We start from the raw sequence: 22,240 nt of genomic DNA on the forward strand, positions 1-22,240 counted from the left end.
ATATTCCTGTATTTCTTTACAAGTTAGGTACATTTTGAGGGTATATACTCAAAAGATAATCTAGAAGAAGCCAGGATAATAACTAAGATCAATCTTTGAAGATTTTTCTGACTATATTTAGAAACTTCTATTCTTGAATTAGGTCCAGACAAAAGGCAACAGTATGAGAAAAAGCTATATTTATCTGTTGTCAAAACTGGTTTAATTTTCATAAATATCACAAATACCTTGTTTTTTGATTTGCAAATCTCCTGAGAATGGAGGAAATACAGCTTCTCTGAACCTGTAAGAATGATACATTTAATAAAGACTTTTTTTTTCTAACCATTGTTATTTAATTATCAAGGAAATAGTCTGTATTTTGTTCTGCTTCTGTTCCAAGATAAGATGTTGAAATCTTTAAAGAAGAACAGATGGAAATTTGTTTTGAAGGGATATAATTAAGGATCAAGAGAAAACTAATCTGGATTTAAATAGCTTAAAGATGTTGTTGAGTATATGAATTCAAGAAAATGCTGAACTACAATGCAAGTTGGAGGCCCTTTGAAAGGATCCCAAGGACTCTGATCTACAAGCAGTCATGCTGAAATTTCTTGCATCCAGAGATAACTATAAACATTGATGCTAAACTTTTAGAAAACAATTTTGGTAGCAAGATCCAATCATGAATAACTCAACTTTCTAGGTTTTTTTTTGCTTTCTTGACCCCGTGAATCAAGGTAAAAAAACATGGCAATGAAAGGCGAAGATCTTGTTTTATATTTATAAAGCTTGATGCATGTGTAAATAATTTGATGAGAAGAATTGGCTAGCTGAGATTTGATACATAAGAATCATCTGGTTTCAGATATTTCCAAGATTATTAGCAAAATTTTGAACATTAGTAAAAACCTGATATTTCCAGCTGCTCATGATATTCTTCTTTCAGATTGATAAAGAAGGGGAATCTGTTGTGCCACAAAGTACATGTCATTCTGCATGTCAAAATATCATGCCTGTGTTGAAAGTTTTCAGTAAAACTGTGGTGAAATATGACTCTTCCAGAGAATTCATAGGGAAAAGAGAAATCTCCCATCAATTTCTGTGATGAAGGATATCCCCTTTTCCTGGATGAGAAGACCACAGCCTACATCTGAAAGAGAAAATAGACTCATATATTCAAAAATGTGCTCCTAAATTTAGGGTGACCTCTGTCTCTCCTCTGGCCCAGAGTAGTGCCAAGTTTCTGAGTACTCCCAGGAAAACTCAGAGGTGCTAGAAGTCCAAAAATCAATTAAATTGTCTATTTTGTCACTATCTTTAAAGAGCAATTATAAGCATAATTTTTGTTCTCCATGGTATTTGATCAAACGGTAGTGTTACAGGCTGAGGATTTTGAAATGTATTTGTCGGATGTCAGCATATTCTTCCCATAATGCAAATAGAAGTTTTGGACTGGACTGGCATGCTTATAAACTCTTATGTTTGAATTTTGACAAATTTACTAATTTTCTTTTAGGGGTCAGCTGCCTGGATGAAAGAGGAGAAAATATCTTGGTTTCTTCAATATATTTATTTATTTTTGTCATGGTGATAGGTTTAAAAAATAAAAACCTATAGTTTTGTAATGCTTATTTGTTTGTTTTGTTTTGTTTTGTTTTGTTTTTTTAACGAAACTTTGGGCTTTTTTACTAAATTGTTTTTAATGACAAGTAAATGCAATAAAAATCAACTCAACCCCTCACACCTTATCCTTTGCCTTAATGAAATGCTAATTAAATCTTTCTAAACATATGGCCCTTTTAAATTATGGATCTGAGATAATAGTTCCAAGTGCAATAAACTGTCGTGTAAACTGTGATTAAGTTCCATAATATGAACCTCCACCTATTGTATTAGAAAACTGCTTCTACAGCTTGTATCAACAAGATCATATCTCAGAAGATTGGTAATAGCTGGACCCAAACTTGTCCTCTGCACTAAAACGTGACAGGCGGATTTTGGACATCTGAGTTGAGAAGGGCAATCCACATGTTTTGACCCTCAGTGCAGTTCAAGGAGCAGAACTGGAGGAGGACTGTCTGTGGGCCTTCTCTGCCTGGCATCCCAGTGGTGGGCTGTGAGGGGAAGCTGTTTTTCCTGTTGGTTTGCCCTGGGCACTTCTTTACGGCTCCCACTTCCCATGGTGAGCTTGCCCCACAGTTTCTCTATCCAAAACATTGGGCTGCAATGCTGGCCTAAGGGATTCCTCTGTCTGTACTACCTGTACTGTTTACTTACCCAAGTCCTTACCACTTATGCTGTGATGTGAACCACATCAGGGAACTGAACTTTTCAAGGAAGTCTCTAAGAAGAAGAAATACACATGTATATTTTACATTCCTTGCATTCGAATTCTTAATTACCTTATGTCTCAGTCCCATCGTAGCATCACAGAATCATAGATTTGTTTGAGATGGAAGGGACCCTTAATGGTCATCTTGTCCAACTCCCCTTCAATGAACAAGTGTTTGTCACTTGTAGTGCCCTACCCACTCTCTCTAGGGATAAACCTGTTTACAGAAGGTCCCAACATTCCTTACTCCTGCATGCCTGCCCCTGCACCTGGCCATGTGCAGCTCTCTGTAGCTGCCACTTGATTGCTTATACTGCTTTGTGGCACAGCTTCACAAACAGCTTAATCAACACAGGCAAACAGAAGGAAATCTCAGAAGGGTGGTGGTGGGAACTGAACCCCAGGGTTGGGAACATCTCAAACCAGCTCTGCCAGCAGAGATATTGCAATATGGAACTACACCCCAAGGCACTATATTGTGCATCATGAATTTCAATCTGAAGGCAGCACCTAATTTTCTAACTTTAGAACTAAGCCGCATAACCCAAAAATCCCCCCCCCCCCCTTTTTTTTCTTGTTTATTATATCCTAAATAGCTTATGCTTAAAAAATAATATATACAATATACACATACAATTTAAAATCTGAAATTCGTAAACCTCGAAATGCTTGAAAAAATGACTTATGCTCTTGTTAAAACTCTTTAAGGGAATAATGTCATATTTTCTTCTCTAGTTTTCCTTAATATATTCTAGTGTTGGGAGAGCTATTAAAACTGCTAATCAGAAACAAAGAAGCAGCGGGACAACCCAGTGCTCAGAATTACATTTTTAGTTAATAGTGATGTGGCTCCAGGGAAGGCTACACTTACATATTTCCAACACACATGACAGACTAGAAACCAATATACAGCAAATTCTAGATTTCCCCCTTATTTTCAACCTAGTAGTTTAATTACAATTTAATTAAAATGCACTGTGAGAAAGTTCACTGATCATCTTTTTATCCCTGGTAGCAACCAAACTGGAAGGTTCCTGATAGTTTCACACTTATGACTGATAACGTTTTTCATCATTTTTTTTTTCAGATTAAACCATGAAACAAACCACTTTTTCAATTCAAACATTAAAGTTTGGCCTATCACACAAATCTCTTTTGGACTATGCCAGTGATTCCTTAAGGAAGTATGAATTACTTATTATGAAGAGATAAAATCTAAAATGAATAGCACATGTCCTCTTACTGTTGAGCAGGAGCTGAAGACTGATTGTATTAATGAAGAACACAATTCATTACAGATGAGAGGAGTAATTAATTGAAATTCATTTGAATTTTTTTTTTGAAAGTTTATGTCTTTAATTAAAAGTATATTTTGTAATTTCATTAACTAAATGAAAACTGTGTCACAACATGTAATCCTGTTTGTATGTATATATACCCAGACTCAGATGAGTGGTAGGACTTTAAACCTCCCTCCTGGCATCCAGCTGTTTACAGGTCTGGAGAACATCCTTGCTGGTGCTGGAAAAGTGGGTTTCTTACTGCTGAAGTGGATGTTGCCAACCTCCCTGCCAGGAAGTTCCACTTGGGAGAGGAAGAAGGAGGGAGGCCATGCAGAAACAGTTTCTCTTGTGATGGATTCTCATCACAGGGAAAATAAATGTCCTCATAGCCTCTGCTTGTTTTTTGTTTGTTTGTTTGTTTTTGTTTTTTGTTTTGTTTTGTTTTGTTTGTTTGTTTTTAACAAGTTGAATTACATTTGAGAATAATTGCTACTTCCACAAGAAGCAGCAGATCTGTCTCCGGCAGCCCAGTAATGTGGTCTGGCAGGTGGCTGCCCATCACATCCATTGTGCTCAATAACTCCAACCCAAGGAGCAAGAAGCACTGAGTTTACTGTTTTCTGAGTTACCAATGTTGGAACAACTGCATTTTACAAATCCTAGCTCAATATGTAGCTGAGTTATATGCCAGGCCAGTATTTAAGGTTGCTTCTAGATTGAATTTGTGCTCTGAATGCTACCAAGTACAAGGAAGCTTTGATTGAATGATTCTATCATTTTATGAGTTAGATTTCAAGAGAAATTCCTACATGGCTACTTCTGGCTTCGGTCTCAAACTTTGTGAAGATAACTAGAGAGGGATGTGAAAGTGGCAGCATCTGCTGCACTGAGCAGGATATTTCACTGCAGAGCTGGGCACTCCTTTGGCAGACCTCTGCTATGCCATGCTCTATGCCTTCAGTTTTCACTCTGAAGCAACTTCTCTGAGAACAGACTGGGTTTCTTCGAATTGGAATCTGTGTCCAAATCTTTCTCTTCTTGAAGGGGAGCCCAGCTCCAGATGGAAATGCTCCTTGCCCTCAGCTCTGACAGCCTGAGCTCCTTCAAATCAATCAAGAGTTAATATATATTGAGCCCTCTCCAGTCACAGCTCCACGTGCTCCAAAAGAACAGTCTTAGAAAAGCTGCAACAGGAAAAGCGAATTTGATTTCATGGAATGAATGATGATCCTTTGTCATTTTTCCATCCTCTCTTCTTGTATCTTGTTTATTTTCTCTCATCGCTTGTGGAACTTAGCAGTTGCTCACAGAAAACCTTGCCTACTTGCCTGAAAATTCTCAGGGCCATGATTACTTCAAAGCAGCACCTTTACTCAGCCCTGTCTCTCTGGGCATTCATAGCCTCTCCTGGTCTGCAGTTATTTGGAAATATCAGCATGCTTGAAACTAAAGCTATTTAAACAATTGCCAACAGTAAAAATCATATTCATTCCAAGTGTAGAGTTATAGTATTTTTTTTCTCATTTTAATGTTATCTATTCAATTCCAAGAAAGACTACAAATAACTGTAATTTCAAAAAGAGAGAGACCTATGTGCAGACGTTTATTTATTTCCCTTATTTATTTGTTTATTTATTTATTTGTTTGTTTATTCATTCATACTTTGAAAAAAAAGTATCTTGCTTGAGAAGGAAACTACAGGGATTAAGTGTGCTCAGATTTTACCCAAATGTGTTTAGGTTCTTGGATAACAAGTAATTCCCAGCCTATGAACCACACCTGCCTCTTCCCCAGGACTACTTAACCCTTGAGCTACTTATGTTCCCTAGGCAACTCCCTGCATGGTTTGGGAATTCTGTTGGCATGTTACTTGGTTTGAGTATGTAATCTAGAAATGCAAACTAACCGAGTCTGTTACATTGTGTGGGCTAAATTTCCCATTTAAAATTTACTTGATGTGATGTAAAAAGTAAATACAAGGAAGTAAGGGCTGGGTGAATTATATTTTAGGATGGCTGAAACACTGTTGGAAGCAATCACAAAGTTACTGTCTTTGAAAAAAGATGAAGAATGGTGATGTGTTTCAAGTTTAGGTAAGTTCAACTGTAATGCATATTGTTACAAGGCTGCTTAGCTTGATTTTTGTTTGAATTTTGAAATAATTCGCTTTTTTCTAATCTAAAGAAGAGAAAACTGGAGCTAGTAGGGAAATAGGAAAGAAAAACTGAGGAAAAACCAGACTGAACATGTGAACATTTTTGCAACTCGTTTCTCCTTGTAGAGGACTGATAAAAAGTAGAAAGTGATGAGTTTAAATTGTAACAACAAATGTCATTAGAAATCTTTTCATGGATGGAAACACTATACCTGATGTCCAAGAATGTAATGGCTGTACCATTAGGAAAGGTTTTTAACTAATTAGATCACTAGACATCAGCAGAATCAGCTTTGCAGCAAAGGAATGTAATAGGTAACTCTTGGGATCCTACTTTTCTGCTATGTTGTTGTACCAGAAGGACAGAAACATGAGTTCACATAGGTAGCTCTTGGCAAGTATTTTATAGCTTCTTGGAAAAAACACAATAACCTTTACTGTGAAATAAAGCCTGCTTGTCTCCTGTGTCTCATTACTTCAGGGTTGCTTCTAGGTTAGTCTAAAATAGAGCAAAGTTAGGAAGAACTCATGTTTTGTCCCAGTGAGGGGACAGCAGCACTACACACTCATTAGAGTTAATATCATGATAAACATGAGACAGAATAAATTTACTTACTGCCTTTTGCTAAGACAAAGTACCAGAAATGCATTATTGATGCCAGTGGAAACACTATTCAGGAGCATAACCGTGCGGTAACATCCCCATGCTATCTCTAGCACAGACCAATAATTCTGGTCACTATGGTTTACTTGACAGTTGCTGAGTTTCTGCTGATGTGTTTGGCATTTGGTTGTAATTACCTATTCATCTGAATTAAAAGATTGATCACTGCAGTCAGCAACTGATACAAAGCAACATAAAAGAGATACATTAATACTGGAATTTTATGTAAGCATTGTTCCAGAGGGAAAAGAACATATGCAACAGGAAAATTGAGAAGACATCTGTCACGGTAGTCAAGCCTCTATCAAGCTTGATAATGATTATGAATCCATTACCATTGATATATTGCATAAAGCTGTGGGAATAGAAAGCTTTTCACATTACACAGAGAGTAATCAACATCCAACAGAAGTAGTCCCATCACACACACACACACCTGCTGCGTGCCTCACATCAGAATATGTTATTTGCAAATCTAAATGTTATTGGCATGGCAGAAGGAGACAGACAAATAATGAGATTCACTTATGAGCTATTTTATTCCTTTGCTAATGAGGTTTTCTAGTAACAAAACAAGCATTTGGTAACTTGCATATATTTCTCAGAATCAGTTGACATACATAATTTCATCAGTACATTTCAAACGCAGTTGAATAATATTTCCAAACGGTTTTTTATGAGGAAGGTCCAACTGCCTGTAATAGACATGTTTTTTCTAAGTGTCTGTGGTTATGTACTGTTCTTGTGTTTCTATACTATTATTAAAAACAAAAAACAAAAAAAACAAAACAAAGTAAAAAACAGCAAAAGTATGTTTTAGAAATATGTTTTCAAAAGTCTTATTTCAAGTAAAGCAGAAAATTCCTTTATTTTTGATTTATTTTTTTTATTTTATTTTTCAGATTTGAACTCATATTAAAATCTGTGTAATCTGTGTTTTGAAGACAGAAAACTACTAGAAAATGAATTCCTGCTAAGAAAAAGAACACACAGCTCAGAATCTGCTTTTTGCTAAAATCAAATAAAACATGTATCTCAGATGGTGGATTTATGTACATGAACTGCATTCTATGTTTTTCAAACAGTTTCAAAATTTGACAAAATATGCTCACCCTGCATGAGAATGCACACATATGCATATACACACAGACAAGATGTTTCAGCATATACATATACATACACACAGGCAGATATATAAACAAAGTATGTATAGAGTATACGCACATAAACATTTTATGTCATATTTGTATCTTAAACACTTCAGCAAAAATTTAGGTACTTTTTTCCTACCGAGTGATCTGACATTTCAGAGCTTGTCACACATGTTAGTTCCCTAAACAAAAGGATGTGATGATTTAATATTTTGGCTATAGGCACTTTGAATACTTGATTCAACAAATGATTTCAGTATTGCCTTTTTATTAGATTTAATTCTATCACTAAAAATAAAAGGAGGCCTGTTGAGTGTGTGTGTATGTATATATATAAAATCCAAGCATAACCTTCAGTATCTTAGCTGATAAAATAAGTGGTAAGACCTCAACAGACTTTTTGAAACTGCTACATGCATCTTTTAAAGAGAAACACTGTGGTCAAACAGTCATCTGAGATGAAATGCTATGCTGTAGGGAAAAAAAGTGTAAAGAATAATAAATACCGAAGTAGAGAGCCAATATGACAACAGAGACAAAGTAAAAAAAAAAAGCAACCAAAGACACAAAAACCAACAAAAAGCAAAAAAATCTCCAACCAACAACAATAGAACAAATGGCAAATGAGAAGTTTAAATGTTTCTTTCAGACATAGCAGCAGTCTGCTCTTGGAGTGAAAATGAATATATAAACATCAGTTTTGTTGCAAATCACCATGGTCTAGCCAGGACGAGACAAAGGAAAAGCCATATAATTGCCACTGTTCTATAAAAAGACAAATGTTATGTGATGTAGAAAAGGAATCCTAATTTGGTCAATATGAGGAAAGCTAGGGTAGGTTTTGGTGGCTGCTTATTTGTTGTTTTGATGGCTCTTCTTCCTATCTTTTTTTCTCAACATAATCTGAGATGAACAGTGCAATGCTTCAGAGTCTTTTCCTACAGTCATGCTCTGAAAATGGCTACTGGGCTATACCCTTCTGATGGCAGTACATCTGGTCTATAAATCATAGAAGTCCTTAGCTCGTGGGCTACTTGGCACTGCCAAGGGTAAGAGAGAACTAGATACTAAATTATTCTGGAAAATTCAGAAGATATTCACCAGACTCATAGGCCCATGCAAGTCTGGAAGTGTCTGCCTCAAATCAGCAGATTTTAGGGAAATTCATTGGTGTCAGCACTGAAAAGTAGGTTAAGGGTTTTTATTATTGTTCTGTTCGTTTTCTTTTTGGTACAGTAAGCACATGTCGGTTTTTGGCTGTAGTTTAGACATCTCTTAAATCCCATCTAAGAACATGACATGACATCCAGGTTTTGTTAAGTATGAGCAGTAAATACGAGGGGGATAACAGCAGGACCAGACATAAAACATGAAAGAATGAAGCTAGTAAGGAAAAGTGAAGCAACAAAATCTAATTGTTGTTGTTTCTGAAAAAGATTGGTCAGGAAGATTTTGTGCTAATGACTGAAAGAAAATATAATGCTCCCCTAAAGGGTGTTTTGAAAGTTATCAGTTGCACATGAAAATGTATTTCTGAAACCTCTGTAATGGATTGAAGAAACGTTACGTAATTTTGGGTCTGTAACTTGAGATCTAAGTCTTCGGAAGAAAGACTCAGGAGACTACGATTTCAACTTCGAAGAGTGTTAATTGGGAGGGTGCACAGCAGAATTGTAGAGGAATTACAGCTTTGGAGGCAAAAGAAGGCATTTCTTTGGTGGTCAGCATTACTGTACAGCAGACTTACAGAAACATGCAGTATCATGAATGCACTGAAGGACAACCAGACTGAGGCTGCAGGAAGCAGAATGTACCTGGTGTGGAAGATAACACTGCATATACACTGACAGAACCAATGCATCTGCAGGAAATTAATGCAAATGTCCACAAACGAGATTGTCTGCCCCTCTACGTACACAGAGTAAGTTTGCATACATCTTCCACGGTGCCTGTAGCATACCCTTCAGCAGCATGTGGCTGCATGAACTTCAGCTGAGTTTTCTTTAGCAGAAATCTGCGTTTATTTGAGGGAAGCATTCAAGAGAGGTTGAGAAAATGGAATAGAGGTTGGGTAAGAATGGCAATCTTGTTAACAAATGGAATAAAGGGTCCTTTTGGTAAGAATTGTGTCAATTGTAACTAACTGAGCTTGTGAGAGGTTGGAATATGCTGCTTAAAAACAGCTACTGTTCCTAAAGTCCCTTGGCACTTGCACCTACAAACATTGGATACAAAGAGCTTTTTCTACTACTGTTCCTTGTCCACCCCACTCTACCCCATTCAGCATGATGGGGAGGTCCTCAGGCTGGCCTCACTGGGGGGCAGCACTGTACTCTAAATACCAGACCCATGCCAAAACTATTGTGAGCTGCTGCCTTTTTACAGAACCAGCTCTCCCTGAGCTAGTTTGTGGACCCTTAAAATCCCTCCAATCTGCAAACATCCTTACAGAGACACAGATTTGCAAGCAAGACAGTGACAGTGGGGAAAGGGGTGTTGTGTGAGAGCCAAATTTTGGAAGTAGTAATTTGTACTTAGATGATAATAAAATAAAAGATGACATTTAAAAATTTGCATCAATATTTAGTTTTGAAAAATTAAGTCGTGAAATTCACGCAGTGTCTCTAATGGACAGTATTTGCCACACTAAGAAACACATATTTTAATTTTTCAGTTGAATGAAATTTGATGAAATGTTGGGAAAAAAATCTACTTGTTTAGACATGAATGCACCTTTCTAACCTCAGAAGACTTGCTGTTGAATCAGAATAGGTGGTATTCATACATTCATTCATTTACTGCAAAATTTGCCTGCACAAAGTTTCAATAGGACAGAACAGCCAGATGATTATTCTTCAGACTCTCTTGCTGCAGAAATCCTTGAAAACAAAGTGCTGTTCGCATAAATGTTTATGGAAAGTTAATTCAATAAATACAAAAATGCAGGTTCTTTTCTCCAGGCTAATTTTATTTGGAGATTATGCTGCCTTTATTACTGAGGAGTGCTATAAAAAGCTTGAATAATCTGAAAGAAATGAATTTGTCTATTCAACAATAAGGTTCTAATTAGTGTGTGTTATGGGAGAGAATCTGGACCTTACAAATTTGGTGGGTTATTATTTTCTTCACTCTACATCCATTTTGTTATTTTGTTGTCTCATGGATCATTTTGTTGTATTCATGGCTGTAAACTTTTTCAGCATTTCTCTTAGTGATGTCAAACCACAAACAGTCCAAAGTCTTTGAAGTCACTGAAATAATTTTTATTTACTTCTATGAAATTTCAATTAGTCCTAATGTGTTACATGAAAGTATTAAAAACTAAATGTGCCTTTCCTTTGGAATGAGAGGAAAAGATAGCATTTTATTTTATTTTATTTTTATTTTATTTTGTGTGTGTGTGTATACAAAATGTAATTTAAAAACATAGATCAGCAAAATCAGTGGTAATTACAAATTGAATTTCATATTTTCTGGAATATGATTTTGGCAGGAATTTAACTGAATTTACTGTGAGTTCTACCAGTGCCTCTAAGAAGGATAGGATTAAAAAGACTACAGAGGAGCTTTTGGTTATAGCCTTTATATGGATCTCCTTTCACATGATGAAATTACCATAAAACAGATTTAGAGCTTTGTTTTCTTTGTATTTCATCCAGTTCAGATATAATTAGCCAGAAGTATTTTTCTTGAGAGGTTCATTTCTTGAACATGTTATCTATAATAGATGGTCTTTTACTTAAATCAGCATTGATAAAGAAAAAACCCTATAGATAATGTTATGAAGTATGGACAGAGTCTGATGTTTGCTTTCTCATAAAGAAGAATGTAAATGTGTGCGTTCACAAAGATTGATAATTATATTCATGACATAATTACCAAGAGAACATGCTGGATCTTATTGCTGAAAGCTTTTGTAGGTTTTCATGATTCACTTACTAAAGAAGTAAGCTCTTAGAAGTACAAAAATATCAGATCCAACTTGCCCATTGTGTCTTTGAAGTAATTTAAAGGTCAGGCTTTTATGCAGGCTGCTTTCTTACAAACCAATTAAGTAAAACATACAAGAGGTAAATACTCATTTTCAGTGTTTGTTTCATCAGACCTTGCAATGCGAGATAGTTTTTTGAGAAACCAATTAGTGTGTGGTCTGGAATTTGAAAACTGAGTAAAATAATCCCTTGCAGGTTTCAATTTAGAAGAAAGAACTTTCCTATGGACTTTTGGACCCTCATTAAATTTAATAGAAAATTATAATCTCCTTTATAATTTTAAAGGAGAATAAAAAGCACTGTAGCATGGAAAATGATGTCTACAGTTTTTCAACTAAAAATTTAATTTTTACAGAACATTACTGATTTCATCCTTTTAAAAAACATTCTTAGGTTATCTGAGAGTTAGTGCTAACTTAGTGAGTTCTATGCAGACAAGCTTGTTATAATAGCATACATTGATATCAATTTTAAGGAAAATCTAGTGGAATTTATGAAAAAAATTTATTTTGAGCAGGAATTCTGGTATGAGTTAGTTTGAAACACTGCACAAAGCAGTCTTTGAATTTATTACTCCAGATAAATAAGCAAATATTTTTGAAGGACTACTGGTATTTTTAAAGCTATTGCTTTGAATTCAGAGGTTGGAACACTGTGATTCACGCTTTGCTGAAGCTGCAGATATTCTGCTTTCTGAAAGTCTACACAGTGAATTGTGTACAGCTGGTCACTAATTTTCCCCTGCTTTTCTCTTCCCCAATAGTTGTATACTCATCAAAAGGAAACCTTTTCCCTTCCCTTCCCCTTTTCCCACTTCCCCTTTCCCCCTTCCCCCTTCACAGATTTTTTTGACCTTCATATTATATGTTATCTCAAGAACCTGATGTGGGGACTAAGGCTGCCAGGTACTCCATAATGCCTCTGAGAGCTGTGGAGAGGTCTCATCTAATAGTGGCAGGTTGTTAAACTTAATTGCAACCAATTTCCTTAAGAATTTAGAAAACTGTTGTGTTGGTTTGGGACAGTGCATACTCTGTGAACTCTTGTTTGTGTCTATACCAGTTTTTTGTCTCCTATGTAAACAGGGCAGAATAAACTTCCTGTGACTTGCTGGTCCTTGTGTGGGCCTCCCCAAACCAAACAATGTTTTCCCTGGCACGATAAGTGATTATCTATGGAAAAAAAGATACTGAACATAAACATATGCCTAGGGAAGACTAAGAATAGATACCAGATACTTTACCATAGCAATTTTACCATCTCTAGTCACTTCAGTTAGACTTCCTGAGCCTACTATTATTTCTATATGTAGCAACTCAGAAAGCCTCTCTTTCAAGTCTGATCTCCCCTTGAACTGTGTTGAAATTTTTGCATTGGCAAGACTCTTTAGTGAAGAATTCAACAGAATGCTTATCTATTGGCTAAAAAGCCACCTCCTTTTGTCATTTCTGAACCTGGTTTCTGCTAGATCCATTTGATTGCCAGTGGTTCTTGACTGTAAGCAATGAAAAAGGTCAACGCTTCTCCAGCACTACACTTGTTCTGTTTACTCTGCCATTTCTCCTCTAAGCCACTGCTTTCCCATACTGGAAGCAGACTTATAAGGCTTCCTTCTAAGCATTTCTCAATTTCCACCTTAAAAAGTGCTTCCAGTGTAGTATCCTTCTAGAAGTGTGTGATAAGATTTAAATATTTGACTGTCCCTTTTGATTTCTATTAAGCAAACTCTCTTATCTTCACATGGTTTCCTTAGAGGCTAACTGTGGCTGCAGTGGATCTGGAACGTAAAAATCTTACTGTAGTGTGGCCTGTGTACCTCATGCCACTGTTACAAAGGAGCAATTCCAAAATCCTACTTTTTTTTAAATTAGATTCTGAACATATCTTGGCAAGGATGCTACTTCTTGTATGCATTGCAGCCATCAGTTCATCTGGAAGTCACAGAGTGCACCTGAACATTTCAGCTCTGCTTCATGTTCTCTTGCAACATTTGCCCAGATAGGATGTAGTTAATTGAAAGAATCCAAAGAAGTCATGTTTTCTACCCTTTCTGCCTCTTTGACCTGTTTTGTCTCTGCACATTACAGTCAACATTGCCATCCTAATTGGGCCATCAATACTATAGACCCAGTACTATATTCTCTCTATTAAGGCCTCAGATTTCAATCCATACTGATTCTGTGTTCCATACAGATGAATCCCTGCATATTTCGTTGAAGCAGCTAGGGTGTTAATTTGATTTGGCTCTAGGCTCTCCTTAGCATATAGAAATAATTTTCCACCAGCACAGTTCACTTCAGCCTCGATAATATTTTCTCTGACCAGTACTTTCACTGGAAGTCACACATCCAATTGCCTCGGATTGTACAATTTGTGAGGTGGACATACAGCTGTTTTGAGTTCTTGGCATTTAAGTGACAATCTATTTGCTTTCCATTTCCTATTTGCTGAGTCTCTGAGTTGCCAGAGGCCTAAGCTCCTCTCTGTGGAACAGAACCAGACTAAAAGCCAGTATTTGGGCAGCCAGTGTACTCTAATGTGAACACATCCCCTAGCAAGCAAACCTGAACTGGCCTCCACCCAACTGGAGGGATCCAGGCTTCCTGCCACAAATCTAGGAGTTTGTAAATTCTGGTAACCCTGGCAGTGATCAAAGCTCCAATTTAGTTTAAAATGACTGACTGAACAACTGCAATTTCGATCTGCAGTTTAACATAAAATCAGATAAACTAGCATAGAATTACTGACTTAAATCTGTAATGGAATCATAGTAGTAATTAATTCCCCATAAGGGAGAAGTATCTTTTGAGGGCAACTAAGAAAAACTTTAAAAGGGAAAGAAGGAGAGGACTTTGCAGGGAAATCCTGGATGACTGAAAAATGTTAGCAGAAGTTAAAAAGAAAATAGCAGTAGTTCAATAAACAGCATTTATTAGTGCCTTGGGACTTTTCTTCTCTATAGCAACAGTAATACACTGCCAATATTTGGTGGCCCTCTATCAGAGAATTTCTCCATGTCCTATGATTAATTCTATGCATCAGAAGCATATCATTCAAACCTGGAACAGGCAAAGCAGGGGAGTATACATAATTTTACATGCGGACAACCAAGATTTTAGTCAGCGCTACCAGACCAGGAGGAATACATTGCCAGACAAAGTGCTGTTCTCAGTGGGAAAAAAAGAGGTTGCACATATCATAGCTCAGCTCCCTGGAGGAGATCCAGTTTCCAAAGTTTGTGATATGAGGAAATATGAAAATATTTGATACAATAGAATATACACAAAATATTATCTCATCTGGAGAATATTAGTACATCCAGGATTTAACTATAAAACTAGACAAAGTAAATGCCTACATTTAAACTTGCAGGCATAGGAACATAATTGCATCAGGAAGAAGAGTATTTATCTTTCTGCTTGGTATTCAAATGTACCTACAGTGCAGCTCTGTGTAGTAACTAAGCAGGCAGATCAGGACTCACAGGTAGAAACCTCAAGTTCATAATCACTTTGCAATGAATATTTCAGCTGAATTCAGAGGCCCTCTATCTGAATATGCAATTCTTGATTTTGCTTGTGGAGAAAATTTTACAGCTACAGATGCTAAAAACTATTTCATATTATTAATTTATTAAAGTATTTTATTGCATAAGAGAAATGTCCCCTCAACCTAGGGGTTGTCTAGCCTCCAACCTTAAAAGAGGTCAGGGTTTTCCTAGCTCTCCCTGTGGTTAGCATAACCTTTACTTCTCATTTCATCAGGAACAACGTTAAATCAACAACAATCTTACAAAAATTATGGATTTTTGAAAATCAAATTTTGCAACAGGAAGGACTTCCAGATACTGCAGGATATTCTTAGGGAGTAGAATGAACTACTGTTTTTTTTTTAATTGTCTTCATTAAGGACTTAATTCCCTAGAAGTACTTCCATGCCAATAGAACATTACTTTTCATGTATGGGTAAATAAGCTTCATGTCATGGGAAAGGAAAGGAAAAAGGCTGAGATTCCTGTTCAGATAAAACATTGCATGAAACACTGTGGGACTGCAGTCAGGCAGAAACACACACTCTAAACTCTGCACGTTGACACAGATTTACTATCATTCATCTAGGCCTGGATAACAGCAACTTCATAAGTGAGTACTACTGTCATAAATCGTGAATCGACATACTGCCAGCTCTATTCTAGTAGCGGTACTGCAGTGGTTATACTTCAACAAGGAGAGCAGAGGAAAGGAAAGTGTTTGCTGGACAGCATGGCAGAACAAATTAAACTATGTCCTCATCCTTTAAAGCAGGAATGGTAGAAATGTAGCGTATGCTCTTTCCAAGAATGATGAGGATGTTTTGGCTTAAGATGGGCCATTTTAGATATAGGAAATATCATATTGGACCCATTTGCAACAAATAATATTTCAGCTGATCAGTACTCAGTCTGAGTACTCATGTTTAAAAGGGTTAATAAGGAGGGGCTGTCTATTATTTAAATCAATTGAATCCATGTTCACTATGGATAGTAAAGTTTTATGAAACAGTCAGGCAGGTAGAATAGAGAGCATCCAACATCCCTTCCAGACCTGATTTAGCTTGTACTTGGTTGAACAATTCTGCTCAGTATACACTTCAATTTACAGTGTTGCCTTTTGGCAAACAGTGGTCATACAGAAATGAGGCAGCTGAAATCTATTGATTTTAAACTCTATTCTCTGCTTTTCGGTTAACTGGATGAGCAATGTGAAGTTTTGTCCTCATTCTACTGTGTTTGTTTGGATAGTATATCACAGAATCATTGACTTGTAGAATCGCAGAACAGTTTGGGTTGGTAGGAACTTTAAATATCAACCCTTACCATAGAGCAGGCTGCTCAGGCCATCATCAAACCTGGTCTTGAACACCTCCACAACTTCTTTGCATAACATATTCCAGTGCCTCATCATCTTCTGAGTAAAGAATTCTCTCCTAACAGCTAATCTAATTTTTTTCTCTATTAGTTTAAAACTACTCCCTCTTGTCAGTCTCCTTCTTTCTTATAAGCTCCATTTAAGTACTGGAAATTGCAATGAGGTCTTCCTGAAACCTTCTCTTCTCCAGACTGAGCAAGCTCAGCATCCTCAACCTTTCATCACAGAGTGGTGCACCAGCCCTCTGATCATCTTCATGACTCTCCTCCATCTCTGCATCTTTCTTTCACTGGGAGGACCTCCATGCAACACTTCAGGTAGGGCATCAAGGGGAAAATTCCCTCCTTCTCCCTTCTGGCCACCTCTCTTGATGCAGTGCAGTTGGCCTTCTCGGCTGAAAATGCGCACTGCTGGCTTGTGTTCAGCTTTTCATCCACCAGGAACCCCAAGTCCTTCTCTGCAGGGCTGCTCTGAATGAGTTCTCCCAGTTTGTAGGCATACCTGGGATTATTCTGACCCAAGTGTAACACCTTTCACTTTGCCTTGTTGAGCCTCATTAGGTTCACATGGGCTCAATTTTCAATCCTGTCTACATCTCTTTGGATGGTATTCCTTCCTTTGATTGTACCAACTTCACAAGTCAGCTTAGCATACTTGCTGAAGGTATACTCAATCCCATTGGCTACATCAATGATGAGGAATATCCCTTCATCTGCCTAAGAGTTAGGCAATATATTCAATTAATCTTTCATAGGAACAAAGAAGCTACAAAGTGATGTGCCTTATCTGGAAAAGCCTGAAATTTAAGTTTTCTTTAACCCTTAGCGTATCTGATCATGACAAGCAATGAGTGGCCTAACGTGTTATTCTCTGCGTAAGGGCACATTTGTATGAAATAGACTACTCATGGGATTCCTTTGTTGTGAAAGGAACGTGCCAGGTAAAATTAAAGTAATAGAAAATAACCCTGAAATCTGAATCTATCCCAATATGCACCAGCAGGTTGCTCTGGAAATACTGATGCGATCTAGAAAGAGGAGTCACTGGTTATGTGACATGCAATTTAAATCAGTGTCCTTTGAGAAGCAGAAAGTAATTAAAGGAGAACAATCATACAAAGCCTCAGTTGCTTCGAAAGCAGTTTCAGTCTCTGCTGACATTAAACAACATCACTCCTACGGAGTCAAAACTATGTTCACCATTGTTTCATTTCCTGCCAAAATTCAAATTCTATTATCCTGGCATCCAAGAGCTTGGAAGCTGTTAATAAGATTGGAAGGGAGTAATAAAAGGCATGAAAGAAAAAAAAAAAAAAAAAAAGGAAAAAAAACCAAACAAAAAAACCCCACCCAAACTCTAAATACCTGTTTTGAGTTAACAAGAAAATTAAGTGTGTAAGAAATGAAATCTCTTGTGAGGGAACATATCACCAACTCTTGCTATACATTTTTATAAAAGACAATAGAGCGTTGCAGCATTCAATTTCAGCATGCCACCATAATGATAACCTTCTTTATGAAAGCTGTATCAGTGATTACACAACAATTGTATTTTTTGCAAAAATAGAGCATTGGGAAATTTTTCATAAACATGATGCATCATTATTAAGTTTTAAGGATCAGTTCCTGAAATAAGTTCAGGAAGACTTTTGAAGAGTATTCCTTTACTCTCATTTCTACCCTCTTCTTGCTTGCATGAACAGATTACCATGCTTCAACAACAGATAAAAACGTGTTTTTTTTTTTTTTTAATAACTTAATTAAGTTTGTTTATTTGGAAGATAGAAAAAGAAGATGAAGCCTTTAAATCCTGCTTTGCATTCCACCTTTAACTTAAGATTAGACAGCTGCAGATCCAGACAGTTCTTGAATAAATATTTTGAATGCCAGGGCTGAGCTCTGATCCTGAACTTCCCACTCCCACCACCTGTATCTATAAAGCACAAAATACAGATGCAGGAATACGAAGCTTTAACACATAAAATGACAATCAGCTACCCAGGGGAAAAGGAAAAAAGTACACAGTAACAATAAGACTATAGCAAGATTAGAAACGAGAGTGTCCTCAGATTTTACACAGAATTAGCAAAGAAAAGGTAATGTAGATCAATGGCTAAAGAATACTCGTGCTTATGAAGTGCATTTTTTTCCCTCAGATTATATTATCTTCAAGCAGAATACTGCAAGCATTTTAAACCATACATGGAAAAATGAGCAGAGATTTCACAAGATTCTACATTTCATGGTGGTGGTAAATCACATGAACATAGTTCCCAGAACTGTATTTATAGTAGCAGATGAAAACTACAGTAATCCTGCTTATTTAAAAGTTATTTTAAGAGCTTACACAGTTTACGACCATAGAGGGAGCAGGGAGACACTTTCACAAAAGAAAGAAAATGTCTGAGGACACCAGCCATAGAATTCAGACGCCAGTACTTGTCCCATTCATTATATCTTGTTCATTTATTTATAGAACAGGACAATTGCCTAAGACCATGAGTACAGTTACATGCAAGATAAATCATGAAAAAAACAATATAAATTTTCCCTTTCTACTACTTTCCTTTTGAATAGCGATGCGTTCCGAAGAAATTGAGGCAAAGTCTTCACCCAGGTCAATCTATATTGTTATACACCTGCCTATGTCAATTAAAGACTTGATACAAGTATCTGATATTTCTTAGTCATGCCATCTTCTAATTTGTTAAATGAAGAGTTGGTCTATTGTAAATAAAATTAACTAGAGCCAATAGTGAAAGTTCTTCCTCAGAACATAGACTTTTAACTGAACTGTATTCTGATGATAAACTGCTTAGAATTACATTAAGAAATGTATACTACCATACCAATAAGTAAGTGTAGTTACTCTACCAGAGAATTATTTCTTCTCTTTCTAGAATGGACCCATGGAAATTGACTTTTTTTGAATCCTTTAATCAAATAAATATAACGTTCTAGAAGAGATCAAAGTTCATATGCACAGTATTTACTGATGTTCATTCTTGTGATTTGTTGTAACTGAAAACTCATTAAAGTGTAATAGTTTTAGAAAGCATTTTACTGAGAAACACTTCATTTCTCCATGTAGTACAACTTTTTTTTCCCATAAGTATGCATGAACATACATTGTTGATATAAAGCTAATTAAGGGACATGTAGCTGTATAACAAAATTCAGCTGATCAATAGAAGCTATTTAAAGACACGTGGATGATCAGCTGAAGACAGACTTGGAGAAAAAACTTATCTAGATGACTGTTGTAGAAGATATGAGAATTTTGAGTTAACATTTTATTTTTGTGGTGAGTCATAATCTTTAACCATTTGTCTGATATTAAAAACCATTCAGTAACAGAATCTATTTTCTCTACTTCTACTTTCATCAAATCAAAAAGGATCTGATCTGATATTCAGATAAAAATTCCTTCTGTTATTTTGACACTAGAGAGCTAAAATTCAGTCAGAGCAAACTGAAGATATCTGCAGGATTGTGTGGTACTGCCTGCTACAGCTAGGGTTTAGATCCATCAAGTTGACAGAAGATTCAGTGCAATTGCATACATTATTGCTCTTATGTACTTTTGTTCTTAGCCTGTTGAATTCCTTAAGCATAAAATTAATGTATGAGGTACTTCAGTATTTCTTCTCAGAGCTTCACGTACATGCAATAGAGAATAGCTCAGCCTTAGAAAATGTTAATTTACAGAATGTGTTAAAAAGTGAGTTATTTGGATGATTTAAATACAAAATCTCACTCTTGTCTAGTCATTCAACTATCTTACTGACTCACTCAAAAAATGCTGGTATCTGTTTCAAAGAATAAAAGCACATTGGAAAGAAAAGCATACTAAGTTACAATATCCATAAAAGCAAAAAAAATATAGTATTTTATAGGTAGTTAAATGAAACCTTTAAGTGTAAAGGCTGTCTTTCCTCTGAGCACTAGCTATAGCATCTCAAGAGATGCACAGAAAGGAGCAAAGAGAATTTTCTCTTAGATTCATAGATACATTAGGTTGGAAAGGACCTACAAGATCATCTAATCCAACCAACCTTCTATCACCATCCCTACCCACTAAACTACTAAATCAAATCCCTTAGCACCTCATCTAAACGCTTCTTGAACAGCGCTAGGGATGGTGCCTCAACCACCTCCCTAGGCAGGCCATTCCAGTGCCTGACCACTCTTTCAGAGAAAAAATGTTTCCTCAGGTCTAATCTAAATCTTCCCCAGTGCAACTTGTGGCCATTCCCTCTCGTCCTGTCATTATCCCTTCTCACTTATGTGGGAAGTATCAAAAAACAACATCAGAAACAACAAAAGCACTTAGTATTTTTCAGTACAAAACAAGGAAATTTATATAACTTGGAACAGGATCTGAAACTTTAATGCTGGTGTCCTAGGAAACTAAGTGCCATAAACTCCTCATGTGCCAAGGAGCAACAGGGACATCAGGTCAAAGTCTTAATTAACTTTATGTGAAAACAAACAAAAAAAGCTGAGATACAAATGTATCTGCTTTATAATTTAAGGAACTAAGTCTAAGAAATATTTCAACCTTATACTCTGCCAAATCTTTCTTGTAGCTGATTTTGACTTTGCTTCGTCTTATCATTGCAAAGGAGTGAACTAAGCAGAAGAGGAGACAAATACCTATCTTTCCATGGTCATGAAGCTGAAGGAAACAGGTGACCAGCTTGCTCAGAGCAGCATCCAGCCTGACCTTGGAATACCTCCAGGAACAAGGCATTGACTTTCTCACTGGGCAACCTGTTCCAGCACTACACTACCCTTATCATAAAAAAAACCCTTTTCCTTATACCCAGTCTAAATCTCCCCTCTATTAGTTTGAAACCATTTCTCCTTGTCCTATCACAACAGACCTTGTTAAAGAGTCTGTCCCCTTCTTTCCCTTAGCTCCCCTTTAGCTACTGAAAGGCCACTCTCAGGTCTCCCTGGAGCCTTCTCTTCCCCAGGCTGAACAGATCTAGCTCTCAGCCTGTCCTATTAGGAGAGGTGTTCTAACCTTGAATTATTTCTGTGGCCCTCCTCTGGTTGCACTTCAACAGGTCCATTTCTTTTCCGTACTGAGGACTCCATATCTGGATGCAGTAGGCCAGCTGAAGTCTCACCAGTGCAGAGCAGAGGGGCATGATCACCTCCTACTCCCTGCTGACCACGCTGCATTTGAGGCGGCTCAGGATACTTTCTGGGCACGCTCATGTCTCATGTCGAGCTTATCATCCACCAATAACCCTGAGATTTTTTTTGATGGGGCTGTGCTCCGTCCTTACATATCCTACCTAGCTTGTATTGATAGCAGAGGTTACCACGACACAGGTGCAAGGCTTTGCACTTGGATTTTTTAACCACATGAAGTTCACCTGGGCACCACTGCTTGAACATATCTAGGACTCTTTGCATGCCATCCTGTCCCCTAGGTGTGTTGAATGCATCACACAGCTTGATGTCATTTACATACTCTCTAAGGTTGCATTCGATCCCACTGTTGATGTAATTAATGAAAATACTGAGAAGCATCAGACCCAGTACAGACCCCTGAGGGACACCAATCATCATTGATCTCCTCTTCATCTTGCTGATTCCTCTTCATGCTGTCAGGGAAAAACAAACAAGCAAATAAACAAACAAAAAAGAACATCTAAATACTTCACAATAACCTCTTTAAAATAAAGAACTATCCTCAAAAATCTACTCTCCTGTTTTGGACTTCACTCTCCTGATACTTTTTGTGGAGTACTACATCCAGCT

Source organism: Cyrtonyx montezumae, unplaced genomic scaffold, assembly GCF_038088225.1.
Source record: "Cyrtonyx montezumae isolate F1298 unplaced genomic scaffold, pur_monq_1.0 scaffold_3, whole genome shotgun sequence".
Lineage (NCBI taxonomy): Eukaryota > Metazoa > Chordata > Aves > Galliformes > Odontophoridae > Cyrtonyx > Cyrtonyx montezumae.